At 39.3% G+C, this 24,614-nt stretch overlaps 1 protein-coding gene and 1 long non-coding RNA gene across 5 annotated transcripts in view; one reads left to right on the top strand and one right to left on the bottom strand.

The window, feature by feature from the left end:
- The window catches only part of LOC133096844 (uncharacterized), a 140,445-nt gene that overhangs the window by 83,765 nt on the left and 32,066 nt on the right, over positions 1–24,614 (top strand). The window lies entirely within an intron of this gene.
- Positions 1–24,614, bottom strand: part of PRR15 (proline rich 15) — a 38,801-nt gene that overhangs the window by 9,296 nt on the left and 4,891 nt on the right. For 3 of the 4 annotated variants that reach the window (XR_009701851.1, XR_009701850.1, XR_009701849.1), the window contains exon 3: positions 24,461–24,601. The gene's annotated coding sequence lies outside the window, so the exon portion shown is untranslated. Of the gene's footprint in view, positions 1–24,460; positions 24,602–24,614 lie in introns of those variants that run through there. The other variant, XR_009701852.1, reaches the window with a different exon arrangement.

Raw genomic sequence — 24,614 nt, 5'->3', positions numbered from 1 at the left:
AAAAAACCCTGGTAGCTCTTGACCGGGGCAAGGCTGTAGGCTCGCACGCTTCCCAACTCCGGAAAGATAGAGGAAGTTTTTAAGTTTCAGATTTCCTTCTACTTTCAAAAAAGAGGAACCTTAGTATTATCTCATTTCAAGCATAGCAATGAGAAAAAGGTTCAAGAAAAGGTGCAGTTCTAAGACTGCAGGAGTAAGAAGAAAGGAAACTTTATAGCTATCTAAACACCCCCAAAATGCAGGGGGACTTACATAGTCAACCTGCTGTGAAGGAATAACAGGCTCGTGTTGCATTTTAGAAATGACACTGTGACTGCAAATAGTCACAGCTGCCAACAACACTGGCCTGACTTATTCGGTCATTGGAGAGATGCCCACGTGAACACACAGACACATGCATGTACACACAGGATATGTGTTTACTTGGTCCTCATTACTCATAGAATCCATATTTGTGAATTTGCCTGCTTGCAAAAATTTATTTGTAATCCCTCAAATTCACACTCAGGGCACCTTGGTGTCATTCACAGACAGGCACAGAGCAGTGGAAAATTTGAGTTGCCCAACGTGCACTTTCTCAGCTGAGGTCAAAGTGACTCTCTAGCTTCCTGTCTCAGCTCTCATACTATAAACAGTGTCCTTTTCGTGGTCTCTATCATGCCATGTTATTCACATTTTTGTGCTGTTTGTTGGTGATTTCCCTAGTTCAAATGGTCTCCAAGTGTCTGAAGTGTTCCTGAGCACAGAAGGCTATGATGTGCCTTATGGAGAAAATGTGTGTTAGATGAGCTTCGTTCAGGCGTGACTTATAGTGTAGTTGGCCATGAGTTCAGTGTTAATGAAACACCAGTGTATATTAAATAAGGGGTCTTTAAACACAAACACACACAAAATAAGGTTATGTATTAATCAGTTGACTTAAGCATTGCAACAAGAGACTCACAGGACCCTGTGAGTCCCCTAGCATTGATATTTCCCCTAGCATCAATGGTTCAGTATTTGCCAATACGGTGTTTGTGGCACCTTTATAGGACATAACTACCATGAATAACTGTGCAAACCAACTGTATGTTTATAGGTGTATTGTGCATGTGCATGTATGCATGTGTGTATTTGTGTAGCGCCTTATATGCTAATTCAGTGAGGCCCTGGAATTGTAATTCTATGTTATTCAGTGATAAATGATTTTTAGAGAAAACTATTACCATTCCAAAATGTACATTTTTTAAAATTAGGGCTTAAAGATCCTACGATTCATCTTTTGTTTCACTAGCAATATTTTTGATCAGCAATCATTTGATTGTACCAGCATGATAATGTTGCTTAACTACTGCTTGGAAGAGTGGGTGTATGTGGGCTAAAATTGTGAATATTATTGCAAAAACACTTACTTGGAATACGACTGCATTCCAAGCAACATTTTCGCTCCAGAAATCTGTCCAAGAGTTAGTTATCTAGTTGGTAAGTCGACTTTTGGACATAATATTCTGTTCAGATCTCTTTGGCCATGTCAACATAGCCAATACCCTCAAACGACCACTCAAACTGAGTCAGATCAGAGATGGGCGCTACCCTTTTGTGAAAGCCAGACCTGAATCCTCCCCAATCCACTCCCCTCCCAGCTACCACAGAGAGTGGAGCAAGATAGTTCCTGCCCATTTATCTCTCTGCAGCACTGCCTTCCAGGAACTTCCCAGCATCTTTGGCTCTCCACATTTGACTAGATCCAGTTTCAACATATCTTGATTTTGGGAAAGAAATCAAATTTTAAAAAATCGTAAAAAGCAAGGCAAAATTTTTCTTCCTTATTTGATCGTCTCCATAATTGAATTAGGAAAAGCAGCCTGTATGGTGGAAAGAGCCCTAGACTGGGTAACAGGGTATTATTTTCATCGATAATGTTAATTACCTATGTCATCTAGGCAAGTGACTCAACTAGGCCTTAATGTCCTTATCTGAAAAGGTTGAAGTTGGACAAAATATCCTTTAGAGTCCCTTTTAGGTGAAAAGTTCCTACACTCTATGCTTCTAGCTGGACTGCTCAAGATAATCTTGAGGTTTCCCAGATCATCTTGTCATTAGAAAGACTTCTAATGTGCTTTAGAGCCTGAAAGTGGAAATTAATGAGTATAACACATCATATTGAATCTGACAATAGTCCCATTCAGTCCTTGTTGGCTGAAGAATATGTTAGTTTTTTACATGTCATCTTCAGAGATTACAAGTACCATTAATTTGTTAATTCATGCATTCGACACATATTATTGGGCCCCTATAATGTTGTAGCACATTGAAAACAAGATATGGTCCCCATCCTTAAGCCAAACCAAGGTGTGTGCAAACCCAGAGTTTGATAAAAACTTGGTGCTCAAAGTAGGTTAATAATTTGATATCCTATTCTTTTAAAATATGCTCAACATTTTAAGAAATGAGAAGGGGAAATGTCAGCACCAAAGAGAAATGTTTTTCTATTTAACGCAAAGGTATAAAACTAATTTATATTTTACCATAAGAGAAATTGTGTATGGCAAGCCGAATTAATTGGCATCATGTTTTATAGTTATCCTAGAGATATTTTAGGAACCATAAAAACTGCTCCCGGGACTTCCCTGGCGGTCCAGTGGTTAAGACTCTGTGCTCCCAATGCAAGGGGCATGAGTTGATCCCTGGTTGGGGAACTAAGATCCCGCATGCCTCACGGCAGCAGCCAAAAACAACAAACAAACAAAAAACACCAAAAAACCCCCTATCTCCCTCTCCTTCCAAGCGGCTACCTCTGGCCCACTGGCCCACCGCTGCATCTCCTCCACTGGAGATTATAACCTTTGTTTTTTGTTCCATTTGATAATCAGTTATCAAATAAAATCAGAAAATGTTTATTAAGTAACTTACTATAAGACCATGATTTCTGGGTGTCTAAATATTTATTTTATTGTTTTTGTTAATTTTGTAAGCTCTTCAACACTCTTCGTGAAACAAGATAAGGTAGAAATAAACTATTGGCTTAATTAACATTGTGACATTTCTATGTACCAATTTAGCTAATATTTAGTATCTGTTTATATTTAACCCTGACTAAAGGTTTTTTGTTTGTTTGTTTTTTTGTTTGTTTTAAGGTGCAAAATCTTCCAAACATACAATCTGCTATGTAAAGCATTGTATTTCCTTTAATAGATTTTATACTATCTCCTATATAAATCAATGTTTGGCAAAGCAAATCAGATTTTTCTATTAGCTTACATTAAAAGTCAAGCCATTTTTGTTTGCTTATAAATTTATCTTCAGTTTGGGGCTTCATTAGTCTCATTTTGGGAATTTCTCCCCTTTGCCTTTTCTGCACCTACAAACACTATGGTGGTTCTGAATTCAAGAATATTTTTGACAAATCTTTTGGCAGAGAATTTTGGTAATGAAAAAAAACTTCTGTCCCTAAGTCATCTGTTCAATCTAGTCAAACTTTTCTTAACTCACAGTTTATTACACTGGGACATACCTAAAAATATAAGATTTTGATAAGTAATGTTCCCTGTGAATCCTGAAATATAGAGGTTGAGATTTCACTGTAGAAATATCTATGTAAATAACTTTACTTCATGGAATCAAACTAATAAAAACCAAAATTTTTGTTAATATTCAACATGCTATGTTTGTTGTGAAATAAACTAAGTTTTGTATAGAATAGTGGTTTTTATGACATTTTTATTTTTTTATTTTTTTGGCCGCACTGTGAGGCTTGTGGGATTTTATCAGACTCGAGCCCTCGGCAGTGAGAGCGCAGAGCCAGCCCTAACCACTGGACCACCAAGGAATTCCCTTATCATTTAATTTTGCTAATTAGGAAAAAAAAAACACTATGGCACTCACTGTGAATCTAAAATCTACAATTCCTCCTAGAATCTACCCAAACAGAGGGAAAATTAATACTTCTTTCAAGTTTTAATTCCCCATAGAAAGAAAATTATTTGTCTTAAGTATATTTCTAGAATTAGTCTAAGGAAAATAAAATTTTGCTAAACAATTAAACTGATTTTTTTCTGTTTCAGCTAGTCAATATTTTAAATTGAGTCCCTTAGTGATCTTGTATTATCTTAAAACTCAATCATAATTAACTTGCTTCTTCCAACTTTATAGAAGAGGGAACAATTCTTATTATAAGACCTTTGCCATTCAATCCTGTGTTAAAAGTAAGTTAGAGAATTAGGAAAGATAAGGCTGCCTATTACAAGCTGTTCATCTACTAAGAATGTATCTGTTCTTGGAATAGTTAAGGTGTGGCTAAAGTTTAAATGATTTGTTTACAGAAAGGATTTTTTAAATGCATAGAGTCATATTTGACCTTTACTATGTGAGTCAACAGAGTGCAAGAGAACTTCCAGTCATGTTTTTGCTCTTCCTCAAGAACATCAGTGAATTTGGGGAGAAAATATCACTAGTACATCCACGTATACATGTATATGCTAAAGTATTTTATATTTTTATTACTTCTTACCTTATGATAAAATACCAAAGAGATGTAATTGTGTTTTGCTTTGAGTTTTATTATAATATATGTGCTCAGAAATATTAAATTTTGCTGAAGAAAATAAGAATATTAAATAATTAAAACTACTATGTATTGCTGTCAACCAGTCATCATGCTTAGCATTTTACGTAAATCACGACTCTATTCAATCATGATGATGATGAAGATAAGGAAGATGATGACAATAGATATCATTTGTTAAGCAGCCATTATGTACCTAGTACCTGCTAGGCACCTGAGGTATAATAGTGTACATGGGAGGCACAGTCCCTGATCTTACAGAGATTAAGATTAGTGACAAGATGTAAACAGATCAACAGTTATGATATAGAGTGGTGAGGGCTGTGTGGGAGAAGTATGGGTGTTACAGAAGCACACTGGAGGGATGTCTGACCCACATTTTATTGAGGCATAAAGAGAAGGTATGTGTCACAGACACACACACACACACACAAACACAAAAACAGATATAAAAAGATGAATTGGCCACCAAAAAAAAAAAAAAACCCCAGAATAAAAATGAGCATGAAGAAATATCCAGAGGGTGGAATATGCATGACACTTCCAAAAGAACTGAAAAATTTTTCAATATGGCGGGAGCAGAGAGGACCAACATGGCCAAAATAAAACATAAGCTTGGGGGATAAGTTTGAGCTGCCATGAAAGCCACATTGAGGAAATGAAATTTGGGATCAGAGCGGACAGTGTCATGATCAGACATGTACGTTAGAAAAATTACACAGCTACCATGTGGATGAACAATGGGGGCAGAGGCAAGACTGTTGGCAACAAAATGAATTAGAAAGGTGGCAGTCATTTGGCAAAAACAAAACAAAAAATGATTGTCTGACACCAGGGGAGTGACAATGTGAATGGATAAAATGTGATTTGATTCGAGAGACGTTTAGGATGTAGATTTGGTAGGTCTCAAAGGTGGGAGTGAGGGAGGTTGAAAGAGAAAGGGATTCTGTGGAGAGGCAGTTGGCATTTAATGAAATTCGGAACAGAGGAGTAGGAGAAGGTTTTGGAGTGAGGAAAAAGAGAGCACTTACTTTTGATGTGCTGAGTTTTAGGTGGCTATTGAATATTCAAGTAAATCCAGAATTTACATATGAGGAAATGAAACTGAATGAAGTTAATAACTTAATTTGGAGCCATGACGGTCTGGCTCCAAATTCCGTTAACCACTATACTATTCTCCTTCTCAAATCTTTTTTTTTTTTTTTAAATCACTCCCTATTTTATCAAATTTATTTATTTATTTATTTTTGGCTGTGTTGGGTCTTTGTTTCTGGGTGAGGGCTTTCTCTAGTTGTGGCAAGCGGGGGCCACTCTTCATCGCAGTGCGCGGGCCTCTCACTATCGCGGCCTCTCTTGTTGTGGAGCACAGGCTCCAGACGCGCAGGCTCAGTAATTGTGGCTCACGGGCCTAGTTGCTCCGCGGCATGTGGGATCCTCCCAGACCAGGGCTTGAACCCGTGTCCCCTGCATTAGCAGGCAGATTCTCAACCACTGTGCCACCAGGGAAGCCCGCCTTCTCAAATCTTTGTGCGAAACTCTTCTCTAGAGATATGGATTTTGACAATCTGGACTCTCAGTGCTCCTTATTTGATCCTATAGAACAGTGTCAGGATACTGGTTTCTAATTCAGCTGTTCCACTAACTTCTTGACTCTGGGCAAATCATTAACCTTTCAGAATCACTGTCTTTACGGAAGGAGTTGGACCAGACTGGTATTTTTCAAAGGGGCTTTGGAAGTAGGAGTGGAAGGAGCTTAGAAAAGAAGAGCATGAACAAACATGTCTCCCGAGAAAAGCCTATCACCTGGAAAGGTTCCTCAAACCATAAACTCTACGTAGGTCCTTCTCCTCCCTCCTATTCTGATATTCCCCCCAGTAAGGGCATCCCTTCCAGTTGAGATCTATGGCTTTGGCTTGTGCTGTATCCTTCAGATATGCTCAGAGGAATAAAGATTGATAACCTCCAGATAAGATGATCTCAAAGTCTTTCATGTGCTCTTAGATATTTCAAAATTCTGTCATTGCAAATCAACTTCTTTAAAATATACAAGAGAATAGTGTTTTTGCTTGTTTTCTCACTAGGTCTTCTTTCATTCACCATATATTTACTGCGTACTTACTATGGGTCAGATCAGGCATGTAGACACTCGGGATATAGCAGCGAATAAGACAAAGTCCTTTACTTCGGACATTCGCATTCTGGTAGGGAGGGACAGATAATGAACTTTGAACAGCACAGGTTGCACTGTGTAGGTCCATTTATATGCAGATTTAAGAAAATAAATATAGTACCTGTATTTTCATTTTACAGATCTTAAATTAACTAATGTGGGGAAATGTTTGTGTTCAACAGGATCACAATATGTGGGATCAAAAGAACTAGGGTTTGAGTCCTGATTCTATCCAAACTGTTTCAGCTTCCTGCCCTTGGGTGAGTCATTTATCAATTCCTTTGTTTTTGAGGCAGAGATAGCAGTACTCGTATTTTCAACTCAGCGGGGTGTCAGTGCCTCTAACCCCCATGTTGTTCAAGGGTAACTGTACACAGAAAATCACTAAAGCTGTAGAAGTCCTAAATAACACTATCAAGCAACTTGATTGAACTGAAATATTTTCATTTTCAGACTCTACTTCTCTACCTAAAAACAGCAGAACACACATTCTTTTCAAGTGTACACAGAACATTCACCAAGAAAGACAATACTCTGGGCCATAAAGCAAACCTTAGCACACATTGAAATGAATTGAAATCTGGACTATGATAAAATTAAACCAAAAATTAATAGCGGGGCTTCCCTGGTGGCGCAGTGGTTGAGAATCTGCCTGCCAATGCAGGGGACACGGGTTCAGGCCCTGGTCTGGGAAGATCCCACATGCCGCGGAGCAACTAAGCCCGTGAGCCACAACTACTGAGCCTGCGCGTCTGGAGCCTGTGCTCCACAACAAGAGAGGCCGCGACAGTGAGAGGCCCGCGCACCGCGATGAAGAGTCGCCCCCGCTCGCCGCAACTAGAGAAAGCCCTCGCACAGAAACGAAGACCCAACACAGCCAAAATAAATAAATAAAAATTAAAAAAAAAATTAATAGCAAACTTATCTAGAAAATCCCCACATATTTAGAAATTAAACAACAGACTTCTAAATATCACATGGGACAAAAAAATGTCTCAATGGAAATTAGAAAATATTTTGAACTGAATGACAAGTAACATGTAGCACATCAAATTTGCACAATGCAGCTAAAACAGTTTTTAGAGAGAAATTTATAGCAATAAATGCTTATATTAGGGAGGAAAAAAAGGTCTCAAATCAGTAATCTAATCTTCCACCTTAAATAATAAGAAAAAGCAGAGCAAACTAAGCCCAAAGCAAGGAAAGAAAAGGATAAAGATAAGAATAGAAAGTCAATGAAACTGAAAACACAAAAACAATAGAGGAAGTCAGCATAACCAAAAACTGGTTCTTTAAAAAGAACAATATAATTGATAAAGCTCTAGCAAGAATGGCCAAGAACAACAGATAGAAGACACAAATTAATATACCAGAAGCAAAAGCTGGACAAAGAAGGGGTGAACATTAAATGCATAATTAGGAAATACTATAACAACATTACGCTCATAAATTCAACAACTTAAATGAAAAAGACCAATTCCTTGAGAGATACAAACTATCAAAGCTTACATACACAAAAATAGGTAATCTGACTAGTCATATATATATTAAAGAAATTGAATTTGTAGTTAAAAACCTTCCAACAAAGACAACTCAAGACTCATATGGCTTTTCTGGTGAATTCTACCAAAAATTTAAGGAAGAAATACTATCAATTCTACAAACGCTCTTCTAGGAAAGTTGAAAAGGAGAGAGTACCTCTCTACTCATTTTATAAGGCCCATATTACCCTGATACCAAAACCAGACAAAGACACAAGAAAACTATACACCAATAACTCTCATGAACATAGATTCAAAAATTCTCAAAAAGATTTTAGCAAGTTAAATCCAGCAACATATGCAAAAGATAACATCATGAGAAAATGGGGTGAACACCAAGAAGCAAGGCTAGTTCAACATTCCAAAATTAATGTGGATTACATTGACTAAAGAAGACTGAAAAGGAGAAACTACATAATTATATCAATATATATAGAAAAATCATTTGACAAATAAAAAATATATTTATGATAGAAACTCTCAGTAAACTAGGAATAGCAGCAATTTTTCTCAATATGATAACAAGCATCTACTAAAACTTAAAGCTAAATTATACATAATTAGACATTATAAATTATATGTAGTAAATTATACATAATGGTGAAGAATAAATACTTTTGCCTTGATATGGGAATAAGATTCAAGACTGAAACAAGATGCTCACCACTCCTATTTAGCAGCATACTACTCAGTGCAATAAGGCAAGGAAAAGTAAAAGATACTGAAGTATCAGTTACAATGGCCCCCAAAATGAAATATTTAGGTGTAAACAACAAAATATTTGCAGAATTTGCATGATAAAGACTACAAAACACAGATGAAAGAGATCAAAGAACTAAATTTATTGTGTTTGTGTACTGAAAGACAATATTAAGATGATAATTCTCCTCAAATTGATCTATAGATTTATTACAATCCCAGTAAAAATCCCAGCAGGATTCTTTTTATCAATAGCTATTGACAATATCATTCTAAACTTTATATGGAAAGCCAAAATAATTAGAATAGACAAAATGATTTTGAAAATGAAAAACCAGGTTGGAAGATTCATGTTGCTTGATCTTAAGAGTTACTATGAAGTCACAGCAATCAAGACAGTGAAGTATTTGCAAAAGGATAGACACAAAGATGAATGAACAGAATATAGAGTCCATAAATTGATCCATACAAATATGCCCAATATATTTTTTGACAAGGGTGCCAAGATAACTCACTGGAGAAAGCATAGTTTTTTCAACAAATGGTACTAGAACAATTGAATATACATATGCAAAAAATAAATGTCATGAAATATAAAATTATAAAACTTTGGAAGAAAACTTTAAAGAAAATATCTATGTCCTTGGGTTTGGCAAAAAGTTCTTAGATATGACATTAAAGGTCCAAGACATAAAAGAAAAATTTGCTAACTTGGAATTCACAAAATTAGAAACCTTTGCTCTGTGAAAGACACTGTTAAGAGAGTGATAGACAAGATACAGACTGGGAGAAAATATCTGCAAATCATATTTCTGACAAAGGAATTATACCCATAATATATAAAAAGTTTCATAACTCAACAACAAAAAAAACCCCTAAAAACATGGGCAAAAATTTGAACAGACACTTCAGCAAAGAAGATATATAGATAGTACATAAACACAAGATATGATGCTCAACGTTATTAGACATTAGGGAAATGCAAATTAAAACCACAATATGATACCTTTACACATCTTTTTAAATGTTTAATACAAAAACAAAAACTGACAATACCAAGTCCAATACAGTACAAGGATATGGAGTATCTGGAACTCTCATACACTACTGATGGGAATGAAAATGGTACAGCTACCCTGGAAAACAGTTTGTCAGTTTCTTGTGAAGTTAAACTTACACTTGCCATATAAATGTAGCACTCTTACCTCTATGTATTTACCTTGGAGAAATGAAAACTCAGGTTCACACAAAAACCTGTATTCAAATAATTGTAGCAGCATTATTCATAACTACAAAAACCTGCAACAACCTAAATATCCTTAGCTGGGCAAATGGATAAAGAGGTACATCCATTAAATGATATACTACTCAGTAATTAAAAGGAATGAATTATTGATATTCTCAACAACATTGATGCATTATGTTTATCAAATATATTATGCTAAGTGAAAGAAGCAAGGCTCAAAAAGTTACATATTGCATGATTCCATTTATACGAAAATCTGGAAAAAACAACACTGTAGGAATAGAAATAAGATCAAACGTTGTTTACTATGATTTAAGGGTGTGTGTGTGGCGGGGAGTGGGTTTGACTATAAAGTTGCAACACGGGGGAATTTTTGGAGTGAAGGAACTGTCTGTATCCTGACTGTGATGGTTGTTATACCATGCTATAATTTATCAAAACTCACAGAATGAATATTTTGAAATAATTTTTAAAAATAATAGAGATCACAAAAGAAAAAAATGGAATTGATTCTAAAAATACTTAGATATCTTCTCTATGTAAAAATAATTCTAAATAAAATTCCTAACTAAAACACAGAAAATTTCAAAAAATGGGTGAGGAATTTACAAACCATGAGGTCCTTTAGGAGAACACAACGGCTGGTGACCACTAGAGGCAGTACAGAGATGTCTAAAGCACTTTAGTCAAACCCAGAAGATAAATGGCAAATTAATCAAAACCTTCTTCCCGCCTTTGGAATTTTTCAGAGGGCACACTTGGCAATTCTGGGTTACTTCCTTTGTTCCCTCACTTGTATTGTGGGCGGCAGATAGTGGGCTGATGTGACCGCAGAAACATTCCAAGTGGGTGCTTGTAGATTTGGAATGCCCTGCCTGGGCCGGGGAGGCCCCAAATACTAGAATGGCCGGGATCCCAGGCCTCTGCTAAGGGTGACTGATGGAACAGTGGAGGGGAGCTTTCTGGGTGAGCGTGTGTCTCTGCTCAGGCTTCTAACCAGCCCACTGGTGCCTGCAGATTGGAAACCAGAAACGTGGGATGGGACAAAAAATGTAAAGAGCATAAAAATAAACTTGCTTAGTGTGGCCGAATGCCTGAGGGCCCGGGAGAGGCTGAGGGAGAGTAGAAGAGATGCCATCTGCAGAAAGATGAGGACCAAGGAAAAGGCCAAATGTCTGAGCAGATGCCAACCCATCCTTACCTCATTTTTCTCTTTTTTTATTTCATTTTTTTCTTTCTCTCTTCCTTCTTCTCCTCTCTCTTCTCTTCTCATTCTCCACCCCTACACCCACAACCCTGTATTTTCCCTCCTCTCCTGTGCTTTTGTATCTCCTTCATTCCTCTCTCTCCTCACAGTCAACTGAATAACATGTATTCAGTGAACATGGCAGAGACAAGATCAAAGGCGTGAAGGACGATTAGCTTCTGGTGGCTGCCATAACAAACTACAATAAACTTGGTGGCTTAAAACAACACAAATTTATTCCGGAGGCCAAAAGTTTGAAATCAAGGTGTTGGCAGGGCTGCAGTCCCTCTGAAGGCTGTAGGAGAGGATGCTTCCTTTCCTCTCCAGACATTCCTTGGGTTGTGGCTGCCTGACTCCATCTCTGCCCCCCTCTTCACGTGGCCTCTTCGCAGTGCATCTCTCCTCTGTGTGCCTCTCATAAGGACACTATTGGATTTAGGGCCATCCTGGGTAATCAGGATGACCTCATTTTAAGATCCTTAATTTATGAATCTGCAAATACCCTTTTTCCAAATAAGATCATATTCATAGATTCTGAGGGTTAGGACATATCTTTTTTGGGGGGGAAGGGCACCATTTAACCCATGACAAATGAGATTCCAACCTCCACACAACATTTGATTCTTCTCTTCTCACTCATTCAGTAAGCCATGTAGTTATTGACGATGAATTATTACTTAGCCTCACACTAGAATAGAGCAAGTAAAAAGTAAATGCAATTCATGGGTCCTGTACTTAGAGAATCAACAGTGTGGTTGGAAATTCACAATAAATCCTCCCCCCAACCCCCCACATATAAAACATAACACAAGAAAGTTAAAGAACACAATAGTTCAATAATGTCATGTAAAATATAATTAAGAGTAATCTAGTTAGAGAAACAAGACTAGCATATATCTCATGATTAAAGAGCAATTAAACTAATAACGTGATAGAAAAACAGACAAAGGATGTGAACAGAGAGTTCATATAAAAGACACAGAAATTAAATGTTCCAAAAGATGCTCAAGCTTACTCATAAGAAAAGAAACGCAAACTAAAACTACCTCGGATATATACTATTTCTTACCTATTATGTAGCTAAAATCCAAAAGTTTGGTAATACTCTCCTGGTGAGGCTGTGGAGAGAGTCACTTTCATACACTGCTGGTGAAGTGTAAATTGGTACAACCCTGACAGTTGGAATTTGATGATATCTCTAAAATTTATCTATAAAAATGTTGTGAAGCATATATTCTTTGATCCAGCATGCCTGCTTCTAGGATGTTACTTTACAAAAAAATTTACACAGGTGCAAAATGATCTGTGTTCAAATTATTCTATATAGCACTGTCTTAAAGAGCAAAATATTGGAAATGAGCCAGAGATTTTGCAGTAGGCGGCTGAGGAATATGACTGTTAAAGAAGGTAGAGGCTCAGTACCAGGGAAGTCATTATGGGGGCGTGGGGTCCCATGACTCAAGCCTCCCTTCTTGGCCCTTGTCTATCATTCTTCTTAAGTAGCAATCATCTTCCATTCCAGTGAGGGTTTCTCTGCAGCCTTGCTTTCTTCCAGACCTAGTTTTTACAACTGTGTTCAGCATTTCATGAAAAGTTTTGGGAAACATTCTCATTGAGGTCCACAGCTAAGGGGCATATTGAAGCCCATGCCCACTTTTACCCAGAGGCTGGTCCAGTCACGCTGACATAAACATGCAGGGCCTGGATCTATCACAGCCAATAAAACTATTCATTTGGAATAAAATAGCCTGATAAACCCTGGGTCTGTACCCTTCAGAGGAAATACAGGTACATGTAAACGTACACACACACATGCACACACATGCACATACACACTCGCCCAATCTAAAGTCCAACGCATTAGGAATTAATTTGCCAGGAAAAGGATCATAAATTGCCCCACATCAGTATGTTTATGTTTCCAGACTCTGAGTCCATCTTTCCTGGCGTAGAATCAGAGGACAATGGAAAAAGCAAATATTTGAATTCAGAAGATGCAGCTCTTTAGGACTCACTAACCATAGAACCTTGAACAATCACTTAATTTCTTTGAGATTCCATTTCTCATCAACAAAATGGGGGTCAAAGTAATATCTGCAACATTAATTAGCTTTTGATGCCTAACAAACCACCCAAAACGTAGTGGCTTAAAACAATTAATTTCATGCACAATTCTGCAGGTCACCATTTGACCTGGCTTAACTGGGTGGCTCTGGTTTCATCTAGGCTCTCTCCTGCTTCTGCAGTGAGCAGCCAAGCCAGCTGGTCTCAGGTAGCCTCAGGGAGACAGCTTATCTCTGCTCCTTGAGGTCTCTTCTCCCGTTGACTAGCCTGGACTTGTCTTAAGTTGGAGACAGCTTCTGAGAGAGAGTCAAAGCTCATAAGGCCCCTTGGGGCCTAGATTTGGTGCTATGGACCAAATTGTGTCCCCCCCCAAATTCATATGTTGAAGCCCCTATCCCCAGTGTGACTGTATCTGGGGACAAGACCTATAAGGAAGTAATAAAGGTTAAATGCAGTCATAAAGGTGGGGTCTTAATCTAACAGGACGTGTCCTTATAGGAAGAGGAAGAGAGACCAGAGATCTCTCTCTCTTTGCACAAGCACAGAGGAAAGGCCATGTGGGGTTAAGGTGAGAAGCTCTGCAAGCCAGGAAGAGAGGTCTCACCAGACACCAACCCTGATGGTACCTTGTTCTTGAACTTCTAGCCTCCAGAACTGTGAGCAAATAAATTTCCGTTGGTTAAGCCACCCAATCTGTGGTGTTATAACAGCCTGAGCAGACTAGTACAATTGGAGTTGGCAAAATATCACTTCTATCACATTCCATTGGCCAAAGCAAGACACTAGAAATGAGCCCAAAGACAAAACGTTAGGAAATAGACTCCACATCTTGATGGGAGGAGCCGCAAAGTCCCCTATCAAAGGGGCATGGATATAGCAATAATCATCTAAAGCATCTGCCACACATAGGTTTTGTATGGATCACATGAAATTATGGATATGAAGGCACTTCCTTAATCATAAAGCCCTATAGCAATGTTAACTATGGTATGCAGCCTGTTTTGCTTCGTAGCAGTTGTGACTATTTCTTAACTACCAGGTGATGTGGTTGTATAGATGTGTCTGGGTAGTACACTGTTCCCAGGAAGTTAGTAAAAGTCACTGCCTAGTGAATGAAGTCCTATAATTCTTTTATAAAAATTTTTGTGTATTTATTTATTTTTGTCCTTTTTGAAGTCCTATAATTTTTATAATTAACCAGAGAAGTAGCATGGTTTAGGAAAGCAAGACTGCATTTTCATAGCTAGAAAAGCCTGAAAATAAGTATTTGAATGAGTATCCCACTCAGTGAGTTCAGGAACAGGAAGTTTGATGGCTGGATGAATAGTAGAAAAGAAGGATGCAAATCAGGTCGGATTTAGTGAATTTAGTCATCCGTGCTCACCACCTCCCTGAGAGACCAAGGGAAAAACGAGGCTGCTGAGTCAAAGAGGCAGCCCGCCAGGAAGGAATATCTGTGGCCACAGCATTGGACTCTTTCTCATCGAAAGACCTGCCCATGAGTCCTAAAGACTGTCCAGGTTCACAAGCCTTTGCCCTGATCATCTCCCTGATCATCTCCTGTCCTTGCGCAGAGCTACAAGCAGAAATCCTACTGACAGTTGTGATAAAGAGAGGTTATTCTGTCAGAACGGATAGCCTGGCAAGCTGGTCTTTCTGCTCCAACTGCAAACAGGTTAAATTATACAGCATAGCATATTTCATCATTCTTTCATTGGTGAGAATAGACATGGCGCTCTGACTGCAATGGAGACATAGTGGTTCCTGGGAAGTGGATCTGTGTACCTTGAGAAGTCAAGAGGGTTGAGAGGATAAAGGAAGAGGTCTCGCTGAAGAGAAAAACCCCAGTTTTGGCATGACTCTAGGACCTTCAGGGAGATCCCCCCTCCCAGCGAAGGCAGCTTCAGCCTCTGGAAATCTGCAAACTTGAGGAGTTAAGAGGCAGAACGTCAAACTCTGCTGACAGTCTCTCCTATGTATTGGCTTAAGTAGGCAGGTGTGTTGGTCCAGAAGCAAGGGGGGTGATTTGCCCCCGGGGTTGGGAGCATGTTTAACACCTTCAGGTCACTCACAATACCTGAGATGTAATTAACTCATCAAAACATCTTGAATGGTTCCTGAATGATCCAACGCCTGTCTCCAAACTATTATTGCTTATATTACACTGTATTGCAGTAAGATTATAAGTAGGTATAGATTAAGATCTTACTTTCTTCAGCATCTGCAGTTTAGCTCACTGCCTGGTACCTAATAGGCACACTGAATAAATACAAGAATGAATGAACTCAATAAATATTTTTTCAATGAATCGATAAATCAATACAAAATAAATGAGGGACACAGTCAGGGTTTAAATTTATAAAGTATATGAAGGACTAAAAATATTGGTATCTACTTTATTTTTTGTCCCAAGGCCCTTGTACTATGTACTCAATAAACACTTGTTGATTTGCACTGAAGTTACCTAGCCCCCAAATTAAATATTACATTACAAAAATAAGACAGCTAAGTGTCCCAACAATTAAAAGGTGCAATGGGCAAAATTCTACCCTTCATTCCTGAAAAGCAATAGCTCTGTGCCCCTGTAGACCGGAAAGAACTACCTTCTTCCCTCCAAAAAATTCCTAGTGCCTGTAGCCTCAGCTATACCAGGGTCAGGGGCATCTACAGCCCCCTCGTTCTCATTACAATCAGCGGGGGGCTGACAGGGAACTTTCTTTCAAAACTCATGCCTGTTGGGACCCTCACTAGGCTACATCTTCTACTCCCCCTGTGCTCCCTCTGCCTCAATCTCTCCATCTAATTCCTGAGAATTGGCTTAAGTGTAAAAGAAACTTAGAATATGTCCAAGGGTGAAGATGTGAGTGGCTGCCTTCAATCAAAACATACCCTTCTGCAAACTCAGACTGAGAGAGATTTCTTGCAAAGAGTGGTCTGTTAAGGCGGATAGGTGTTGACATATTCCACGGAACTGACAGTGAGCTACCTAAGGCTGCCTTGGATTTCCACTATCTGCAAAAGTTGTCCCATGTAAAGTCCCCACCTGCAGTAATACAGCAGTGGACAGCTAGAGGAAAGCATGTGGATCATGGAGATGAAGCTGCTTCCTCGTCCTTCACCGTCTCTAGGATCAGAAATGCAGGGAGGATGGTCACTCCCAGGGCTTTAGAGATTTTATTGTTGACAATGTGGTGTCTCCACAACCCTAAGCCATCCCCCAGGCATTCCTGAAACTTACCATTGCATTTCCCGACTAAGCTAATTGCCTCTTCTTCCCAATTTTACTTCCCTTTTTGGGGGATCTGGCAACACCTTAAAATGCATTCATCATATAATCCCAGATTCAGGGTATGTTCTTAAACATATAGATGACAGCACAGAATCCGATTCTCTTTTTTTTGTCATCTTGGACCTGAGGTTCTTTCTTTTTCTCCATCTCCTAGATGTCCAACTGCCCTTGAGTTTTTGAAACAAGAACATGACCACAGTTTTCCAAAATGCCTCTTGGCATTCCCCAAGGAGTGGAGCCTTCACATTCCAGACAGGGTTTAAAGGAAACCGCTGAAATAATTCCTTCAGGCCAATCTCAACCCATCCCTCAGGAACAAGAATAAAAACAGCTGATATTACTGAGGGCTTCCTCTGGGCTATGTAGTTTATCTCTAAGAGATATGCTTTTATGTGTGCTTAGTTCAAGCAAAACACCATGAAGTGGTATTTGCATTTATTCACAAGGAAACCTGAGCTGGAGAAGGTAGATGACTCCACTCCAGTTCCATTCCATGTGGCTGCTCAAGCAGCAGAAATGTCCTCAAAAGCACTGAAAGTCTGCAAAGAAAGGGTCTATCTAAAGAGGTTCATCAAGCTCTTGGGACCTTGGAAAACCTGACCTCCAAGGCAGAGGGGAGAACATATTGCGAGACCTGGAGCCTGCTTTGGCTGGAATAGAGGGTGTTTGAAGGGATGGCAGGGAGAGAGACATGGAGGAGTGGGCAGAGGTTGGACCCAGCGGGGTGCTTAAAGCACGTTTATTGGTTTAGGATTTTATCTGGAGGATACTGTCTCATCATACATCAGAGAGTGTTAACCAGGGGAAGGAGATACTGGATTAGCTTTCTATGTTAAAAAGTTTTGAAATCTAACTTTTTACAAAGTTCAGTTCAGTGGTGGGTTGGGGAACAGATTATAGTGGGGGCAGGAGTGGATACAAAGAGAGGACCAGAGAGCAGGCTGCTGTGCTGGGCCAGGGGAGAGAAACTGGTGCCTTAGATTCTGTTTGTGGCAGGGGAAATGGAGAGAGGTGGACAGATTTGAAAGAGTTTATTAAAAATACAGAATAGACTGATCAATTCAATGAAGAGAGCCAGTGAGTTAGGAAGAATGAGGAACCAAGAATGACTTCTAGTTTTCTGGTTTGAGCAATTAAGAGCACTGAAGGAAGAACAGCAAGAGAGGGGGAGGAAACTCAGGAGCAGGTTGAGTCATAGATGTTAATAGGAACGTTGCAAGTAGGAGTCTGGTCAACAGGGTTAAGGACTGCAGAGAGGCTTCTTAGGGTCGGTCTCAAAAGGGACATAGTAACCATCATGGCACAATCATTCTAGGTCAGTGGTATAACCCCTTGTTCCCCACCATCCTTCACCTGGCTGTACTATTCTGACTTAAGAATACGGGTCAATGATAGTAAATGGGTGCAAATGGGGAAAAATTAAAAATAAAGCTTTGTCTCAGGGTTTTTAAACACACACATAAGCTCACACCTATAAGACATCCATTAAAAAATTACTGGAAGAAAATACACTCAAAAGTGCTTACTCTGGGTAGTGGGCTTATGATAAAATTTTATTAAGTATTTTCTAAATGATTCGTGATGAATTTGCATTAATAACAGGAAAAGGAAAAAAAAATCAGCGAAAAGAAAATACTAACTTTGAAGATTGTAACAATAAGACTGTAGATGAATAGTGAGAACAAGTGCTCTTTCCAGACAAGAAAGGGACCTTACATCTGTGACTCTTCTCCTTCTAATATGTAAGCAATTCTAAAGATGACCACTATTTCAGATTATGATAAGCTGTCAGAGTGAGTTGGTCTGAGCTGTCTTGGATTTATAAAATTAGAAGAAAGGCTCTGCATTTCTAAACTGCTCCAGGGTCTTCTTTAAAGCTGTATAGAGCCTGGGGCAAGACACACTTTACCTTCTCACTTCCTTGCATAAATGTTACATGAGTAGAATTGAATATTGGTGATAATAATAAGGCTAATGTTTATTAAGAGTTTACTAAGGAGGTCAGTTCTGTATACATCCCGTGCAGCCTTCATAACAAACGAGTGAACTGGGTACAATTATTCTTAAAGATAAAGAAATTAAAGTAAAATAAATCAGACAAAGACAAATACTGTATGATCTCACTTATATGTGGAATCTAAAACAAACTGAATAGAAACAGAGAACAGACTGGTGGTTGCCAGAGGGGGTGGGGGAAATGGGTGAAAGTGGTCGAAAGGTACAAACTTCCAGTTGTAAGATGAGTAAGTTCTGGGGATGTAATGTACAGCATGGTGACTGCAGTTAACAATATCACATTGTATATTTGGAAGTTGCCAAGAGAGTAGATCTTACAAGTTCTCATCACAGGAAAAAAAATTGTAACTGTGCGATGGTGGATGTTAACTAAAGTTACTGTGGTAACCATTTCACAATATATAAATCTATCCAACCATTATGTTGTCCACCTTAAACTAATACAATGTTATATGTCAATTATATCTCAATATCGGGACCAAAAAAAACAACACAAACACAAACAAAACAAAACTAACAAATAACAACAACAAAAATTAAAGCATGGCAGGTTGTATAACTCAAATAGGTTCACAGACAGTAAATGGAAAAGCCAGGATTTAAATCTAACTCATCTGACTTTAGAACCCTCTGTCTTAACTACTATATTACTTCACTTCTCCTGCAAGAAATTTAAGTCCTCATTCACTCAACAAATATTTAATGAGTACTACGTGCTAGGCGCTGCGCTGGCCACAGCAGAGCCAGCATAAATTAGAGTCCCTCCCCTTTAAGAGTTTACCATCTGGTGGTAGAGACAGTAACAATACTGTCTGTGGGATGGGCTGCGGCAGGAGTCTGTGTGTCCACTGCAGGGACACAGACGAGGGCATCTAACTCTATCTTGGAGGCTCTTAGTGAAGCAACCAATGTCACAGTTAAAACTTAGTGGAAGAGTAGGCGTTGTATGGCTATTTATAATATATAAAAATAATATATATGCAAAGGAGGAAATTTCAAGTTAGCTGGAAGAGCTGGTATTGGTAGATCTGATCACAGCCCAGAAAAATATCATGTCAATGGTGAGGGACATGATGTTGACCACAATCCTACTGTAAAATTTATTGCATGTAATTGGAGATATGGTCTGTTTTGAATATAAAGGTAGACACTGCTTCTCTTAATAGACACTATAATAACAGAATTTTTGAACTTGAAGTGTCTGAACTTCTTGTTTTACAGGTGAGAAAATGAAAGCCCAGAGCAGTTAAGTGATTTGCCTGAGACCACATAACTACCAGTTAGAAAAATGGGTCTAGAACCTGGGCTTCCTTTCAGGCAGGCCAGTCTGTCCTTTACCAAAGCCCATCACCTTCAGGGCATAGTTCCATCTATTCATGGACTCTCAGCTGCTGTATAAGGCTGTGTAGGTTGTTTACTGGACAAGGGTGCCTGCTACGGGAGTGTGTGGTGGGGGCTGAAGCCCACCCAGAGGAAGTAGCCCCCTTTTCTCACTCTCACAGGCACTTTATAGGCAAGCAATTGCCCTCTTGAAATGAATGTAGCCCAGCCTACAGAAACACCAGTTTCCTCCCATACTGTATTAACACAGCGATATCTCCTGTATTTTTACCCATGCTGTTCAAAGAATTTAGTGATTAGTGCTTTAATGCCCATTGGCACACAAAAACCAGTTCTGGTAGGTGGATTTCCAATAAGTTTCACTGGTGTGATTTCTCTGCCTACAAGTGTGTCTTAGCCATGCCCTTTCCAACAAGGTGCAGGGGTTTAGAGTGAAGAGGGGGGTCTCCTTTGAGTGCTTAATCTCAGCTCCGGGGTCGTAGTTGCACCTTATATTATTCCTGTGTTCTTTTGGGTTCCTGTTACTTCTTGCCAGGCAATCCCTTCTCACTGCAATCCGTATCACGGGTAATAGTTCTGTATAGTAAATGCTCCCTGTTCAAATTACTGCGTGGTTTCTCTCTCCTGATCAGACTCTGACTGATTCACAACCCTCTTAAATTTTTCTATCAGCCAGACACAGCCTGCTTTCCTAGAGGAGAAAAGATTATGGCTCTACTAAGAACTACTTGCAAGTACAGCATGGAGGGCCCATGTCCTTGTAGATTAGCCAGGAGTTCATGAAGGGGCATGAAGAATGAACATTGCCCTTGGAATTTCCCTGAGCTCCTCGACTAGAAGGGCAGTGAGACATGTGATCACGTGCATATAATATGGTCAGTGGGAGCGGTAACACGCGCTTGAATGTACTATTCATAGGTGTTTCCCAACAGAGTGAAGGAGGACCATGACAGTCGCGTGGGAAGAGACTCTTGAATCTTAACGGTTGATTGAGGCTTTGCCAGGCAGGTAGTGGAGAAAGAATATTCCAAGCAGAGGCAACAGGACAGACAGAAGCCTGCAGGCATGGCAAGGTACTCTCGGGAATTGTCAGTAATCTGGAATGGCTGGATAGGGGTGGCAGCCCTTGTGAAGGAGTTTGACCTTATCCTTCACAGTTTTAAAGACAGTGTAGAGAATAGTTAAAAAATGATTGTTTCCAGGCCCCTGGCCTAGAGGGCATGAATTCTTGACCAAGGACAACACCGATGAGAATGGAAAAAAATGAGTTTAAACAAGAGTACAGAATCAGGTAGATTGGCAGGATTTGGGGCCCTTGAGGGCTAGTTATGAGGAACTGAGATTATAGTTGTGAAAACACACTTTTTGAATAATATGTATATAATTATATAGCCTTGCTGCAATTTGATTCTAAGCTTGAATAATGAGGCTCCATGCTCCTATACAGCAGAATTACCCTGATTATTGGGCCAGATGACAGTGTGGTGACAGCACCATATGATAATGTGGTAGCTTTATTGCAATTTATGCTTCTATACCTCCCTCCCAACTTCCCACCTGACCATCAGTACTGGACAGTTGGTGCCTTTGTGTTTTATAGTAAACAATGATCACTCTATGAATTAGCTTTTACAGCCCGTTGTTCAAAATAGCAAATTCCTAAGAGAGAGTTTTAAAGGGGGAATATAGACTCCATCCCACCATTTTACAGAAGAGCAAACCAACACCCAGATCATCTAAGACTCATCTAAGAGCAAGGGAGAGAGAGAATTATGACCAGGTGTCTTGGAAAACTTTGCAGGAGCTCTTTGCTGCCATCTTTGTAGGATATGCTTGTTGACTGGCACGAGAAAAAGAATAATAATCCAGGGTACTTGTAACTCAAGGAATATCCCTTCAGAAAAAGCACAGGGAGGTCCTAGATGGGTCCCGTATTCCCCACTTAATGGCAGGTGAGTCAGCAGCTCCTTTCAGGGGTAGGAACCTTCATCTTCTTCAACATGAACATTTCTAGTTTAAGGGCCGGAAATTTTTGTCTTGTGGGTAAACAGTTTTGTTATACATGTCAGAGATAAAGATACTCCATCTTTTTATTGCACGAGGTTATGTCAACAATTCTGACATGACAGTTTCGCATCCATCACTTTGTCATCCGCAGCACAATTTGGTTTGGAAGAATGGCTGAATTCCTTGTTTTGAATACCTGGAAGGATCGCTGATATCCTCTGTCAGTCTTATTTATCGTGATCTTTAGCTACTACCACTTCTATACAGTGGTCAACTGTCCTCTGCCAGGGCAAGACCTGTGCGGTTTCCTCACAATTTATCTCCTTAATGATAATCTTCTCTCGCCACGAATGCTATTCATCCCATGTTCCAGATGTACAGGGCCATCTTTTGACAAAGTGGTTGTTAATACACTGTGCCTGCAGGAGGCTGGGGAAGGGCCCTGTGCCTCCCTCCGGGCGGCCCCTCTTCCACGTCTCTGAGCCTGATGGGGACTCACGTGCAATCGCTCAGAGGCGAGGTGAGAAGGGGGCCAAGGGTACAGGAAACAGGTGAGAAGAACAAAGCTGTGATGGGACAGCCAGCTTGTCAGTGACAGTGTACCCTGGGCTGCACACTTGTTTCTAGCCTAAGGTACTGGTTATGTTGACACCAAAGGGTATAAAATATCTCTGGTCCCACCCTCTACTTGCCATGGAGATAAACTCATGCTTATCCCAAGAAAGAATCTCTTACATTTCTGGGTAATTATCATAAGATGCTCTGCAAATAAAATAAGAGTTTTTAAAGATCAGTTACCCCTACATCTCTATCACGCTAGCTTTTTTTAGTGTTTGTTTCTAGTCTGGCTGATACTTCTCAACTAAGGAAAAATAATATTCTCTATCTCTTTTTCTCATAAAAGGTGCCTTGTGATCACTGGATATTAGTGCCCTATTTTCCCCCTTATTCCTTTCCAGTTCACCTTTTATTTGAAAGGTGCCCACTTTCTGCCCACTTTTATTATTTATTTATTTCAAGCCACCCAAATTTTCTTCTGTGTATCCCATGAGAAGAACTATTTCTGACAAAGCTTCAGCCCATGCTACTGTTCATTAGGTTTATAGTTCCCTTCTAAGGACTCGGCAAGATCAGCGTTCTGAGTTTGCATTACATTTCAAAGCAGAAAAAAAATATTTCCCAGTGTTATATGAAGCAGAATGTCCTAACTGTATACAAAATAGAGTCTCTGCTCTTGAAATGCAAATCAGAATGGGATGAACAACAGAAGCACGAACACAAAGGGACGTTCAGGTGACCTGTAATATGAGTTACTGCTCCGCCACTGCAAGGACAGTCACTGAGGTAAAAACCACCCTGTGTGTATAATTATCATGGTTATGAAAATATTGAGGAAACACGCTGCTAGATTTTTGTCCCTTTTTCACATAATTTGGAAGCATGGCATAAGAATTTCTTTAATCGTTTCCAAATTTGTGAGTGAAATTTCATTTGTAAGGGATTTTAAGAAAACAAAAGTCTCCAACCTAATTAACTCCAAATTTAATTCAACATTTTCCTTTTATTTACTATAAAATATCTTGAGGTTTAAACATTTTCAAAATCTGTATATATGTTATGGGAATGTAATTAATCATCTGCAGAGCACATAAATCCCAGCAAGACACTTTGTCAAATTATCTCATCTTACTCATGATCCTTTTATCCCACCAATTTTTCTTGGTTTCTGATTTCACTGAGTTGGGATTAAGTCAGTGCATTCCTCCCACTGCATAATTAGGACTGCTTTAAAACTATGTAATTACAAACCTCAACTGCCAATCGTGCATTGCATTCATTGTCATAACTGCCATTAGCATGGTTTTAAATTCTTTCAGAACAGTGGGGAAAGATGTCATGTTAATAAGTTCCACTGTCTGCTATTGATGATCTGCAGCAATTATAGACTTGGACGGGATCCAAAACTAGACACAGAACCCAGGAAAATGCCAATGTTTTGTGAATCTAAAGGAATTTTTAAGAAAAAAAAATTCTTTAAAACAATAAAACTGGATGAAAGAGTTAGTATAAGATTTTAAAAGTATGCAATGGCTGGCTTACTTTTATAAATGGGTACAGATCTAATCTGTTGGTCTTCCTGGGAGGGGAGAAGTATTTTGGGTAGTTATCCACTCTAACTTTGATTACCTCCTACAGAAATTAAAATACTATGAAGGTGTTCCAAAGCCTGATTTGACAGCGTCTGCTCTATTCACTCCCACTGCTGGTCAGCCCACAATCCCCTCCCTTACCACGAACCTCTCTCTGAGTCCAAGATCCCGACTCCCTCTTCTTCATCAGAGTCTAGAGATGGTAGGTAGGCCCACTTAAAATTGATGTGAAGTCTTCCTCATCCAGAAAGCTCACCCTGATGAGACTTCAGTCACGTATTTCCCAGTTCTGAATACAAAAC

Source organism: Eubalaena glacialis, chromosome 8 (genome assembly GCF_028564815.1).
Source record: "Eubalaena glacialis isolate mEubGla1 chromosome 8, mEubGla1.1.hap2.+ XY, whole genome shotgun sequence".
NCBI classification, from domain to species: Eukaryota; Metazoa; Chordata; class Mammalia; order Artiodactyla; family Balaenidae; genus Eubalaena; species Eubalaena glacialis.
This window is presented reverse-complemented; position numbering and strand designations above follow the sequence as displayed.